Source organism: Siphateles boraxobius, unplaced genomic scaffold (genome assembly GCF_051911475.1).
Source record: "Siphateles boraxobius isolate OS27281-9 unplaced genomic scaffold, OSU_SipBor_1 22, whole genome shotgun sequence".
In the NCBI taxonomy this organism is placed as follows: domain Eukaryota; kingdom Metazoa; phylum Chordata; class Actinopteri; order Cypriniformes; family Leuciscidae; genus Siphateles; species Siphateles boraxobius.
The window spans coordinates 522,894-537,853 of NW_027508833.1; the positions used below are offsets into that span (position 1 = coordinate 522,894).

General features: G+C 44.9%; 1 long non-coding RNA gene across 1 annotated transcript; it reads left to right on the forward strand.

Annotated features, from left to right (window-relative positions):
- Nucleotides 1–12,913: 12,913 nt before the first annotated feature.
- Nucleotides 12,914–13,467, forward strand: LOC143746309 (uncharacterized). Its single transcript, XR_013206480.1, has 3 exons — nt 12,914–12,973; nt 13,159–13,318; nt 13,404–13,467. It is a non-coding gene; the product is annotated as an uncharacterized LOC143746309 (long non-coding RNA).
- Nucleotides 13,468–14,960: the final 1,493 nt, after the last annotated feature.

Sequence of the window (14,960 nt, forward strand, 5' to 3'; positions counted from 1 at the left end):
TTTCATTTAAATAATTATGTTTTTAGCGTTAATTCAAATTACGTATAATCAGCATAATTATGTTAATTGTGAAAACAATTATATTTATTCAGTAAAAAAAAAGCATGAACATGGTTAAAATATGTCTAGTTGTAGAAATGTATGAAATGGAAAGAAATTGATTTTATCGATGATAAAGTTTAGACCTTTAATACACAGTCAGTTTATTAATACTATTGCAGAAACCTCTCTCATTTATTATACATACCAAATATTGTCAGTGGTAATACGAAATTAAACAAAATATTGAGATCTACTAATTTCCACAAATACGACCTCACTAATAAAATGGATGCAGTGTTGATCTTGTGGTGAGATGCCTCAGTAACAAAGATGGTGATGTATGATGCTTGTTTCTCAGCATGTCATAATTTTGAAATGCATTTAGTTGCTAACTTGCACAGATCTGAGGTCATGCATGGTGGGTTTCTCAAAAAGCATGCTTTCTTGAAAAATAACTAATGTGACCCATCAACTGTATAATGAAAGCATGCAGAATGTCCAAGGTTGCAGCAACCTCCACTTATCTCTGTCAATAACTGATTAATAGTGATGGATTGTTCACATGCATCTTTCTGCCATGGTTTAACCTTTAATCCTGTTACATGGATGACTTTTTAGTCATTGTGTTGCTGCTCAAGCGGTCAGGATGTTAAATATGGTGTCATATATGCGGCCTCACATTGAGGGAATCTGTGATAGTGCTCATGATTGGTGCATTTATGACACTGAGAGGTGAAATTTTACATAAAAAGTCTGTAGGCCGGATCATAAGACCCTCTTTATCCTCATTGCTGCATGGGTAAATAATAGGGCTGGGACGATACACCTATCTCCTGATTCGATACTATCATGATACTTGGGTTTACAAATTCATTTTTTAACAGTCACTTGTCGCCACTGTAGGATTACAAATTTTATTTAAATGTTTAATTGAGCTTCCAATACAATAGTATAGAAACTGAGAAAGTTTAGTAGACTGAATTTAGGTATCAGAGTATCAGCAAGAGATTCATTGCCAGTCCTGTTCTCTCTATTGTAAGTTAAATGAGTCAGATGACTGAGACTCTCACCCTTTGTTCTAATGGCTCTCGGAGCCACTGTCCCAATCGTTGAATAGTCCGGCTGGTTGGATTAGAATATGTAACACTCTCAGTCTAGGGCAGGTTCCTAAACCTGTATACCTCATTTACATGGTTATGTTTCAGAGTGCCTCCATCTCTATGTAACTCCTCCCCTTTTAAAGGTATATGAACTCTACTGTATACTGCCTTAGTTAGACTTGGGTAAGATTTTAGACTTGGTGTTACAGCATCGCAACAGCAAAGCCTTCAATAAAGAGTAACTTCTGCATTGAAAGATGGGTCCGCTACATTGACCCTGTAATACCTAGCAAAGGTACAAGGTGAGGTCCATGATGCCGCTGCGCATATGTCCGTTAGTGCCACCCGCTTCAGTGCTGCCCAGGATGTGGCCAGACTCCTGGTAGAATGAGCTACCAGGTTCCCTGGGACTGGTAAGCTCTGACTGGAGTATACTTGTGCAATAGTGTCTGCTATCCAGTGTGATAGATGCTGTTTCAAGGCTGGTTTTCCAACACTTTTCTTATCAAAACACAAAAACAACTGAGTGTGTGAATGTCGTAACGACTGTGTGCACGCAATGTATGTGCGAAGTACTCGAACTGGACATAAGGTAGCAAGATCAAGCTCTGTACAATATAGATCAGGATCAGGTTGAAACGCTGAAAGTTTGAACTTAAGAACTTTAGGCAGGAAAGCAGGATTCGGCCAAAGAGAGACCCCTGAATAGTCTACTTTCCATTTCAGACAGTCTTCACTTACTATTAAAGAATGTAACTCACCCACTTTTTTTGCTGAACAGATCGCAAGAAGGAAAACTGTTTTCCATGTTAGTGATTTAAGATCCGCTTGGGCCAATGGTTCAAACGGAGCTCTAATCAATGATTGTAGAACCATGGGAAGATCCCAGGATGGTGATCTCAGCCTTTTTTCTGGATAGAGGCGACGTGGCCCTTTGAGAAATTGAGTAACCAACATGTGTTTACCAACGGATAAACCTTCCAAAATACTATGGAAATAATAAATAGCCGCAACATAAACTCTTACTGTATTGACTTTTCTTCCTGATACTAAAAGTGACTGAAGAAAACATAAAATAGAATCAAGACCACAATTCGTGCGGTCCAAGTTTTTGTCCTGACACCAGTTAGAGATCACACGCCACTTGCTCGAGTAGTTATCTAAAGTGGAAGGCGCTTTAGCATTGTTTAAGGTTTTCCTTACTGCCTCCTCCAGCTGACAAGAGAGGGGCTAGGTAGGGGCTAAACCCAGAGTTGTAACGTGTCTGGGTTCGGTTGCCAGATCTGACCCTCCACTTGAGAGAGAAGGTCTGCTCTGATTGGTAGTGGCCACGGATGGCCCTGTACCAAACGTATGAGAAGTGGGCGCATTTCGGGGCGATCAGTAAGATCCTGCAATGTCCCAGATCCACCCGTTTGAGCAAATGAAGAATCAATGGTAGGGGAGGAAAAGCGTGTAATAAATCTCCCGGCCACTTGTGAGACAGTGCATCAAGTCCCAAAGGCCCACCTTGGCCGTTCAGAGAGAACCACATCTTGCAGTGGGTCGTCGCGGCTGATACAAACAGGTCGGTGTGGGCTTTTCCAAACCGGGCCCATATCAGATTCACCACCTCCGGGTGTAATCGCCATTCCCCCGGGAGAGGTCCAGTTCAAGAAAGGAGATCGGCTGCCCGGTTCACTACTCCGGGTATGTAGACTGCCCTGAGAGAGGCGAATCTCGGGTAGACCCAAAACAGAAATCTCCTGGTTTGCCTCCTTGATGATTGATGTGATAAACTGCCGACATATTGTCGGTCCTTACAAGAACATGCTTGTCCTGTAGGAACGGAATCAAGTGTCTCAAAGACAGATAAATTGCTCTCAGCTCCAGCACATTGATGTGTTCCATGGTCCAGGGGAACACCCATGAGACTCTGACTGTTCTGCCTTGCCAGATGGGCCCCCCGACCTGTCAGAGAAGCATCGGTTGTCACCACTTTTCTCCTTGCTGGACACATTTCATCCTCTGTTGAAACGAAAGTGGCTAACTTCTGTCAACCTCATCTATAAGCAAGGACAAAAATAAAGCAATTCAGTTTGAATTTAATATCGATTCTCTAATAAAAAATAGATTTTAAAATAGTTTAAAAAGTGTTGCAATACCTAGGTAAATCGTGGTAGATCATACTAATCTGACACTAAACCCAAGCTCAGTTTCACTCCTATCCTAAAATATGTCAAAATCATAATTCATAACACAATGCATGTGTTGCATTCTCAACATTGCCCACAAAATACATTAATGTAAATTGCTTTCTATTTCCGGTAATCTACTGACACAGCAAAATTAGTTTGATGAAAATCTTGCTTATCAAAATTGTAGCTAAACTGCAGACATGTTGCTACTGTATGTAGTTGGTAAGATGTTCTGAGTGCATTGCTATGGGGCTCTGGGTGGTTGCTAGGGCATTGCTATATGGTTGCCATAATGTTCTGATTGGTTGGTTAGTGCTCTGTTATACAGTTGCTATGTTCTCAAGGTAGTTGCAAGGGCATTGCTAAGGTGTCCTAAGTGTTTACATAAGTGAAAAGAGTCAGATGTGACTCAGGTCCCTCATTCCATGTAAATCAATGCGATTTTTTAAAACTTGTTTATTACCCACAAGGCAAAATATAAGTCTGATCCAGTATAAAAGTACTTTAAACTCAGAGCTACCAACAAACAAACAAACAAACAAAAAAAAATCTGTTTGACTTGCGCACAATCTTGATTATTGTTGTAAGCCTTTTTTCCCCCAGCGATGAGTAACCAATCACAGACATGTCTGTTGAGTGCATGAATCCAATGGCCAATCAGTGACGTTTAAATTATTGAAACAACAATCGGTACTAAGCAATCTAATACACTATGCATCTTAAGTTAAGAAGAAGCTTAACAAGTACTGAAGAAACATCACTCGATTTTCCTTCCTTGTGGCACAGAAAATCAACTCAACACAGCTCGAAAATGGCAGAGATTACAGCACAAACTCTCCTGATTAATCACACGCGCTGCGAAATCTAGTCTCTGACCATTATTCGACTGTCAGTCACAAGACGGTATTTCTCAAGTTCAACTCACCAAAAGAATCGATCTGGTGCTCAATGATTAACACTCAGGTGTTTGAGATAGACTTATCGCAAAAATCTACAACTGAACGGATGGAAAGATGACGCTTTGAGGAGGTTCGCACGCGCTGACTTTTAAAAAGGTAAGTTATGGGGGTTTATTTACTTCGCAAACGCTTAATGTCGGCGTTACTCTTGATTATTAGCAAAATATTGGATGAATTAACCCAGATAGCAAAAAATATCCGCACGGATTCTTTTTGCCACCGGCCCTAAGCTGTCGGCTATAGGTGCGTCTCGCTGGCGGGGAAGAAACGTTTGCCGCCGAATTCGTCACTCCCATTTTTTGCGAGATGCCGCCGGCGAATAGCTGGCGGGCCGACTGCTTCATTTTCTCTGGCGGTTGCCTCCGTCTAATGGACCGCGGCCGGCTGGCGGCAAGCCGCTTTGAAATACAAGGATTTCTACTCTCAGAATCGACCAGCCATGGCTATTTTTTTTTTTTTTTTTTGCTCCAAAGCCATTAGGGTTTAGGCTATAACAGATTCTTGCCTCTTGATTCCATGATAAGGTTTAGGAAATGACATTTAAATTACTTTGTAACTCTGAAGATTATACAGTAAAATATATTTAATTATTTTATGCAGGTACAAATTATTTACATTTCTTTGATTGATGCATATTTGAGACATGCACCAATAAACCAAAAATAATTTGACAATAAAACTTACTTGGCAAGAAATATCTTTCTCATTAGGTTTTAAAATAGATATTTAATTAATGGTATGAACAATTTAGCAGATTATTTTTTTAAAGGCAATTAAAAAAATCTAAACACATAACATATAAATGTTAGAAATGTATTACTAAAACACATTACAAAGACTGTGAACTGTGAAGTACTGAATTGTGGAGTTAGACCGTACAGTTCCCTTTCGAACGGTCACTTCGTATTGCGTAGCTATACGCAGTGGGGAAACTCCTTTTCCTCGATTTACTGAAGCCTTTATGTAAAGCGCATTTGCAGCTGCACAGCTAGAACATGAGCGTCTGGCTCGCTCATAGGCTGCGCTGCGGCAACTGCACATCCAATGGCGCAGGCGCCTCTGACGTGCAACCAATGAGATCACTCTGCGTCATACACGTCAGAGCCCGCCAAGGGGGCGTGACCTCAGTCTATAATAGTCCCCGAATTCGCCATTATAGCAGATTTTACTCCTTCAGCGACAAACTACACGTCTCTGACCATTTATTGAGCCTTCGCCGTCGAACAAGCCTTCAGCCTGAGCGAGCTACAGTTCAGCAGACTACACATCTCAACCGTGTTTCTCCTGACGCCGTCTCTCCTGTGGCTATCCGGCGATATCCTTTTCAATATCTGTTTATTATGTGTTTATATCTGTATCAGCGTTGTTCCATATGCCTCGTGTTATGCGAGGCCTACGAACACGCGAGCTGCATTTCATGCCTGGGACTCTACCACGCAGAGAATGCACTCTCTGTCGGCGGATGTGCGGCCTGCGCGTGCATGCCTATCTCCGTGCTGCGAACTCGGCTAACGTTAGCTCTCTCTCCCGCATCACCCGCGCTCCCTTCTCCGGCCCTACTTCAGCCGAGGAAGAAGAAGCGCCGCAGCCAACGGCATCCAGAGAGCACGGACGTTTGTGAATGCACGCCGGCCACGTCCCCGCGTGCTTCACTCACTCCAGCTCAGTCATCTCCGGTCCCGTTCGAGGGAGATCAGCGCCCCCCCACCACCACGTGGCGGGCCTCGTCTCTTTCGGCGGACCCAGCGAGGCAGGACTAACTCCAACGCTGAAATGCTTCGGATCCTAACACAGGCCGTCGCGGACCTCGAGCTTGAGTGGAACTAACCGTGCTAGCTGGCGCCGACCAGCAAAGCCGGCGAAACAGGCCTCTCAGCCCCGCCCTGCGGCTGATGCCGAACGCTTCCCGCCAAAGCCGTCCTAGCACGCAAAGGAAAGAGAGGGCACGTGTCCCGCGCTTGCCGGACCACCCTCAAAGAAGCCAGCAAAACTTCCCACAGCCCCCTGTACAGTTCAGGCGGCTGGGGATTTTATTATTGTAAACAGGCCCGCAGCAGTGAGCGCGTCTTTGCAAACAAACGCCGTTTTCACGGCGACCCAAATAAAGTACACGAGCACAACACATGGGTTCACGGTCCCCCTTCACTAGGCGGCCCCTCCCTTGTTGTAACACTGACTTCCCCACACGCAAATGCTTGTGCAGTCAGTCCAACATTCAATGTGTGCACAAATCACAATATATGGGTTCACGGTCCCCCTTCACTAGGCGGCCCCTCCCCTGTTTTAACACTGACTTCCCCACACGCAAATGCTTGTGCAGTCAGTCCAACATTCAATGTGTGCACAAATCACAATATATGGGTTCACGGTCCCCCTTCACTAGGCGGCCCCTCCCCTGTTTTAACACTGACTTCCCCACACGCAAATGCTTGTGCAGTCAGTCCAACATTCAATGTGTGCACAAATCACAATATATGGGTTCACGGTCCCCCTTCACTAGGCGGCCCCTCCCCTGTTGTAACACTGACTTCCCCACGCGCAAATGCTTGTACAGTCAGTCCAACACTCAATGTGTGCAAAAATCACAATATAAGGGCATCAGGTCCCCCTATGTTAGGCGGCCCGTCCCAATCAGTGTGTCAAGCCCTAGCCACACGGGTTATAGCCTGGCAAGCTATCCCCGATGTGTCGAGTTGAGTTATAAACGCTATAAAGCGAGGCAACTCGCTCCAATTCGCTCGCAGACCCCCAAAGTTTCAGGCGGTTCTCGAGACTTCGGTGAGAAGCAACGTGGGTCACATGCTTCGCACCGATGTACAGAATTCATTAGCAAAAGGGGTGATAGAATTAGTCCCCCTGTGCTAAAACATACGGGTTTTTACAGCCGCTATTTTCTAATTCCGAAAAATGACGGCGGCCTCAGACCCACTCTAGATCTGAGACATTTGAACAAAGCTCTCATGAGACGGCCGTTCAAAATGTTAGCTATCAGTTTCACAAGCACAACACATGGGTTCACGGTTCCCCTTCACTAGGCGGTCCCTCCCCTGTTGTAACACTGACTTCCCCACACGCAAATGCTTGTGCAGTCAGTCCAACATTCAATGTGTGCACAAATCACAATATATGGGTTCACGGTCCCCCTTCACTAGGTGGCCCCTTCCCCTGTTGTAACACTGACTTCCCCACACGCAAATGCTTGTACAGTCAGTCCAATACTCAATGTGTGCACAAATCACAATATAAGGGTATCAGGTCCCCCTACGTTAGGCGACCAGCCCCAATCAGTGTGTCAAGCCCTAGCCACACGGGTTCTAGCCTGGCAAGCTATCCCCAATGTGTCGAGTTGGGTCATAAACACTATAAAGCGAGGTTACTCGCTCCAATTCGCTCGCAGACCCCCGGAATTTCAGGCGGTTCTCGAGACTTCGGTGAGAAGCAACGTGGGTCACGTGCTTCGCACCGAAGTACAAAATCTATTAGCAAAAGGGGCGATATAATTAGTCCCCCCCGCGCTAAAAAATATGGGTTTTTACAGCCGCTATTTTCTGATTCCGAAAAAAGACGGCGGTCTCAGACCCATTCTAGATTTGAGACATTTGAACAAAGCTCTCATGAGACGGCCGTTCAAATTGTTAACTATCAAACATATCCTCGCGCAAGTGCGCCCGGGGGATTGGTTTGTCACAATGGATCTGAAAGATGCTTACTTTCACATTCAAATAAATCCTCGTCACAGGCCATTCTTGAGATTCGCCTTCGAGGGCCGGGCTTATCAATACACCGTTCTGCCGATCGGTCTATCGTTGGCACCCCGTACATTCACGAAGTGTGTGGATGCAGCGCTTTCTCCTCTGAGATTTCAGGGAGTGCGCATGTTAAATTATCTCGACGACTGGCTGGTGCGGGCACAGTCGAGAATCGAGCTATTAGCTCACAGGGATTTGATTCTCGGCCATCTAAAATGCCTGGGTTTCACAATCAATGTTTCAAAAAGCAAACTAACCCCCAGCCAGAGCATGATCTTTCTGGGCACAGTTTTAGACTCGAGAGCTATGACAGCGTGACTCACACAGAGCGCGCGCTCTCGGTGCGAGCGCTTGCAGGCACTTTCAGATTGCGCGAGCGCGCGCCACTGAAGAAATTTCAGAAACTGCTTGGTCTCATGGCAGCAGCATCGCCAGTACTCCGCATGGGATTACTGCGCATGCGCCCGATGCAGCATTGGCTGAAACGCTGTGGGCCAACTCATGCATGGCAGTCAGGCAGCTTGCGCGTTATGGTGAATCACGGTTGTTTAAGAACCCTGATTCCCTGGCGGGCTCAGAACTGGCACCACGAGGGGGTGACAATGGGAACAATTTCCAGGAGGAAAGTGGTTCTTACAGATGCGTCCAACCTGGGTTGGGGAGCGCTGCACGAGGGCATGCCTGCATCCGGCCTCTGGTCGAGCACGGAGCAGAGCTTACATATCAACTGTCTGGAGATGAAAGCAGTTGGGTTGGCCCTGAAGGCATTTCTGTCGAACCTCAGAGGTCACTACGTCTTAGTCCGCACAGACAATACGTCAGTGGTGGCCTACATGAATCGCCAGGGGGGCATCAGGTCAGGGAACCTGCATGCGATGGCGAGAGACCTCCTCTATATGGGCACAAACCAACCTGAGTTCTCTGAGAGCAGCGCATATCCCGGGCGTCCAGAATGTGGGCGCGAATATGCCTTCATGGGACAACACTTCCCTCGGCGAGTGGTCCCTGAACCCACAGACGGTCAGTCTAATATGGAAGGTGTTTGGCGAGGCCGAAATCGACCTTTTCGCCTCGAGAATCAACACCCACTGCAAATTGTTCTTCTCGAAGAACAGGGACGTGCTGGCCCATGTCTGGCCCAACCGTCCCTTTTATGACTTTCCCCCCCCCCGTCTCGATGATTCCACAAGTCATCAAACGGGTCAGAGAGAGCGGGTGCCCAGTCCTTCTGGTGGCCCCTCTCTGGAAAACCAGATCGTGGTTCCCGGAACTAGTTCAGTTATCGGACACAATCCCATGGCCTGTCCCACTGAGGAAAGACCTCCTCACACAGGTGAACGGGACATTGTGGCATCCGAGACCCGATTTATGGGCCCTTCATGTTTGGCCCCTCAACGGGTACCCAAGGACCTTCCTGAGAAGGTTTTGAGCACTATATCTGAAGCCAGGGCCCCGTCGACTCGGCGCCTGTATGCTTCAAAATGGTCAGGTTTTTCCAGCTGGTGCTCGAAAAATCAGGCTGACCCAGAGTCATGTGTGATATCAGTGGTTCGCTCATTCTTACAGGAGCTGCTGGACGCGGGTTGCTCCCCGTCCACGCTCAAAGTGTATGTGGCAGCCATAGCAGCACATCATGTTCTGACGGCTGGCCAGTCACTGGGAAGAAACGACCTGGTCGTAAGATTCCTGAAAGGTGCGAGGAGAATGAACCCCTCCAGGCCTTCGTCTGTGCCGCCTCTGGACCTCTCCACGGTCCTGGGGGGCTCTGAAAGGTCCGCCTTTCGAACCGCTCCAATCGGTTGATCTAAAAACCCTCTCGCTGAAGACCGCTCTCCTTATGGCGTTGGCATCTATCAAACGAGTGGGAGATCTGCAGGCGCTCTCTGTGAGCCCTGCATGTTTGGAGTTGGGTCCAGATGACTCCAGAGTCATCCTCAAGCCCAGACATGGTTACGTTCCTAAAGTGCTCTCAACACTGTTCAGAGCACAGGTGGTGACATTATCAGCCCTCCCTCCTTCTGCAGAGGATGGAGAGGTTAATCTTCTCTGCCCTGTCTGAGCGCTGAGAATCTATCGGGAGCTTTCTGCGTCTTTTAGACAATCAGAACAGCTTTTTGTCTGCTTTGGTGGTAGATCCAAGGGGGATCCAGTCACTAAGCAAAGACTGTCTAGATGGATAGTGGATGCTATTTCTATGGCTTATACCGCAGCGGGTCAAGTTTGCCCTATAGGTATCAAGGCCCATACGACCAGAGGTATGTCTCGTCATGGGCTTGGTCATCTGGCATTCCCATTAGTGATATTTGTGATGCGGCCGGCTGGTCCTCGCCTTCCACATTTATGAGTTTCTATAATAGGGAAGTGCCTTCCCTGCAGGCGAAGGTGCTTTCGGTATGATTAAGACCCGTCGGTGGCTGGTCTTGTCATATATTACTGTGCACTATCACATTCACATATATATATAAAACCCGCTGCTGGCTGGTTGTATTCATGCATAAACCCGCTGTTGCCGGTTATATTTACATATATATAAAACCCGCTTTGGCCGGTTATATGACATATATAAAACCCGCTTTTGCCGGTTATATTCCATACATATATAAAACCTGCTTTGGCCGGTTATAATTTCATATATAAACCCACTTGACTGGTTATATGTTCATATACCAATAACCCCGACAGTGTCTGGGTTCATTGGTGTAGTATGTTGGGTTATTTCTAACTGATGTGTACTATTTTAGACCTGACGGTGTCTGGTCTATTTATACATAATTATGCGGTTATGGCTTGTTCTGTATGCTCAGGGGCCTGAGTTGCAGTGGCAGCCAGTTACTCAGTGCGGCGTTTTGCATGGCGTCCCCACTGCGTATAGCTACGCAATACGAAGTGACCGTTCGAAAGGGAACTACTCGGTTACTCACGTAACCTCAGTTCCCTGAGTTAGGGAACGAGTATTGCGTAGCCAGCCGCACTATAGTAACATGGCAAGTTGTCGCTTCAGTCGTTAAACCTGCTATAATGGCGAATTCGGGGACTATTATAGACTGAGGTCACGCCCCCTTGGCGGGCTCTGACGTGTATGACGCAGAGTGATCTCATTGGTTGCACGTCAGAGGCGCCTGCGCCATTGGATGTGCAGTTGCCGCAGCGCAGCCTATGAGCGAGCCAGACGCTCATGTTCTAGCTGTGCAGCTGCAAATGCGCTTTACATAAAGGCTTCAGTAAATCGAGGAAAAGGAGTTTCCCCACTGCGTATAGCTACGCAATACTCGTTCCCTAACTCAGGGAACTGAGGTTACGTGAGTAACCGAGTAGTTTTGCAACATTGCTGTGTTCAGGATTTTTTGGGCGGGGCTAAAACTGTGGCTCGATGATGCACTGGAGCCACTGAGGCTGGCCCCTCTCCTAACGATATGACTAGAGCACATTGCATCAGTTTGCCGCAGTTAGATTAGAACACTTAAATAGCACGGTGTTACAAACTCCTGTACGGTAGGTGGCGGTATGCACCTAAAAGTTGGTTACAACTTACAATCCGCCATTAATCAAGAGAAGAAGAAGATTGCCGAAGTTACTACAGCCTACAGTTTGCTAGCTAGCAAAGTTATCGACTACCATCGTTTAAGTAAGTATATGTTTCCTTTTTGTGTAACGCAGTATTATGTTTACATTGTTTTTAGTTTATCTTTTTAAAATATCTAAGTTAGTAATCTTTGTTCTTGCAGTATGCTGCTAGTCCAGTAGCTAACGTTAGCAAGTGTTAGCTAACACATGGTGTTTTGCCTTTGTTACTGTACACACTGAGGTTAAGCAATGTTGCTTGTAACGTTACATGTAGAAATGTAATTCGCTACTTACAGTAGTTAGCCAAAGCTTTACATCTAGAAAGACTACGTATAACTTGTGTTTTTTTCTAACAAAACATAACATAATAATGTATATAAGTTGTGTAAATTATTTTGTTTGTCCGAACAAGTATGCTGCTAGTTCAGTTCACAATGTAGCAACAGTGGTTAATATTGGTTCTCTTTGATCACTGCAGCAAGCTTTATGGAATAGAACATGTGACATACAACATGCATGGATTGGTTTGGTGCACCTCAGACAAGATGCCAAAAAGTATGGTGTCCTTGATAACATCTCATGCTTCCCATTTGAAAACTTCCTTGGGTGCCTGATTAAACAATAGGAGAAAGTCATTGCTCAGTTATTGGCCCTTGGACCCCCCTGGCACCTCGTGTACAGCATGAAGTTTTCTGCTATGGAGGTATATTCTAGGCCTATGTCTTAGTGTCCAGTGTTTTAACAGTATTGAAAATAGTGCCTTTAGTTGTATATTTTTTTTTAATGTAGATTTCCAGAGACTCCAGAATGGAAAAACAAGCCCTGAGGGAAAGCAATGCACCAGCAGGTGAGAACATGCACACTTTCTTAAATTTAACTTTTTTTGTGTGTGATGTAGGTCCAAAATTACCATATGCCTTTCATTTTGTAGCTTCAGATGACAGCGGCTCACTTCGAGAGCAGGTTAAGCAAGTTGGGACAATGTTGAAGACGTTTGCTCGCACTGGGCAATCAGGTACAACTTGCGAACAACGCAGGCGTTGGTTGTTGGTTTAATTCCCACTGGGGTCACCTGTACATGTAGTAGACCTAGATATAACTGTCATAGTTTAGTAGTTGAGGGACCAGGACTGACTACTTTATTCTGGGAACCCCTGTAGGTGCAGATCAGACCCCAATGCTGCAACGTCTTGGAGAGTGTGGTGATGGTGTGCGTAGCATGGACAACAAAATGGACACTATGCTGCAACATTTTCAGTGCCAATGTGTCTGTTGGAGAGTTATCCCAGCCAGGGGATCTGTTACTCCCCCTTGACACCCAGGAAGATTCGGCGTTACTTGACAACAGTATGAGGCAGGATAAAGAGCTCCAGGAACGATTTGTAAGTGTGCTGATTTCGTTTATAACGCCATAGTAAAAAAAAAAACAGTCATTTTTTTTCTTCTAAAAATTAAGATTGTACACTGCATATTCTACAGTCTGAATCCACAGCCTGTTACATTTTAAATTTATGAGAAGCTTCAGAGAAATGTAATTTGTTACACTTTTGTTTTTTTGTATTTTCAGCTTCGGTTTTTGGAAATCGCATGTGGGAGGGACCTAAAGACAACCGTGTGGCGAATGCTTCAGAGTATCTTCTCTAATCACCTTTCCATCAATACAACCTGGACTGGTGTAGGGGATAAAGCATGTTTTAGAGACCTTTTCCTGAAGACCATTGTTCAAAGTAAGTTGGATATTTTTTTATATTTAAGTATATGTGTATGACCTTATGCCATTCAAATGGAATGACAGATCTTTATTTTCTACAGGAGCCATCCGGAAGAACCCGGCGACCCAGGATGCCACTGTTGAAGCGATCCAGGTTAACGTTACGCGTTACCTGAATGAAGCATCTGACTGTTAAGGTGGAAAAAGGCGCCGCACAGCTGAGAGGGACCCACAGCTGACCCCTTAAACCTAGGCTGACACCCCAGCATCACTGATAACTGGAACCCTTTTTTTATCCTGCAGTCAGTAACATCAAGACCTCTAAAAAAGACTTGTTACAGTGCTTAACTATTCTATTTTTAAATATAGCTTGTAAATCCTAGATTATACATCTAATACTTGATATCTGCACATCAAAATATCAAATATTCTACTTGCCGTGACTTCAGTATTGGCTTATTTCATTCCGTCAGTGCTTAACGATTCTATTATAGTTTGTAAATCCTATTTCGTGCCTGATATTTTATATTGCACATTAACTAGTACCAAAAATTCTACCTTCATTCCATCAGTGTGCTTAACTGTTATTCTATTAAAAATAGCTTGGAATACTATTTCATACCTCTGATACTTGATATTGCACATTACCTGGTACCAAATATTCTACTTCATTCCGTCACAGTGCTTAACTGTTATTCTATTGTTAAATATAGCTTGTAAATACTTGTGCCACAGGTCAGCATTGCAGTTATAATGGTATATTCTACTCCAGAGCTTTACTCTAAATTATTACCACTTATCCTATTGTTAGAAATCACTTGTAAATATGATGTTATACCTCAAATTATTTGGTATCCTTCACTTTCTTTGGTACCAAATATCCTCATTACTTGTGTTTACTGGTAATTCTTTTCATCCCAGAGCTGACCCCCTATATTATTAGCAAGTATTGTAATTGTTAAAATTGTGTTTTTTACAAGTGTTTTTTTTTTTACCAAAATTTAATTGGAAACCTGCATGTTAGTGTGTGTGTGTGTGTGTATGTATATATGTATTTGTATTTTTCTGTTATATTTCAGTGATCTGACATCTTGTTTTAATGACGGTTACATTACTTTGAAATGTGGAATTAAAATGCCAAATGGAAATTTGTCTGGTTTGATCAATCATTATTCTTGATAAACTGCATGCTATAAATATTAAAAATATATATAAGTGCAATAAGCGGCGGGACAGCTCGCTTGAAAATAGCGTTTGCCTCCGACGGGCCGCGGAAGGTCTGCCTTCGGTATAACGGCGGCTGGCCTGCGGGCCGGCCGCAGAACGAAGGCGGTAGGAAGGCGGCTGCCGCTTTTAAAAAGCGGCTGCCGCCGGCGGTGCGCCGTCAAACGTGTTTGCGATTACGCCATTCTGACGCTTCTACTGCATACGGAGCGCCGCCGGCTGTCCGCGACTCATTGCTATCTGGGAATGTGTTATGGCTATTAGCCTGAAGTGTATCTCAAGCTAATACCTGAGATACTGAGAAAATCTGTATCCCGATTTACTGTGGTAATATATTTGGAGAAAGTAGAAGTGCGTTAATCGACTACTGACAATTTGTGCCGCTCATCGCATTTTGTTCAGTTTTTGAGTTTGTGTGCATGCGCGAACACGTA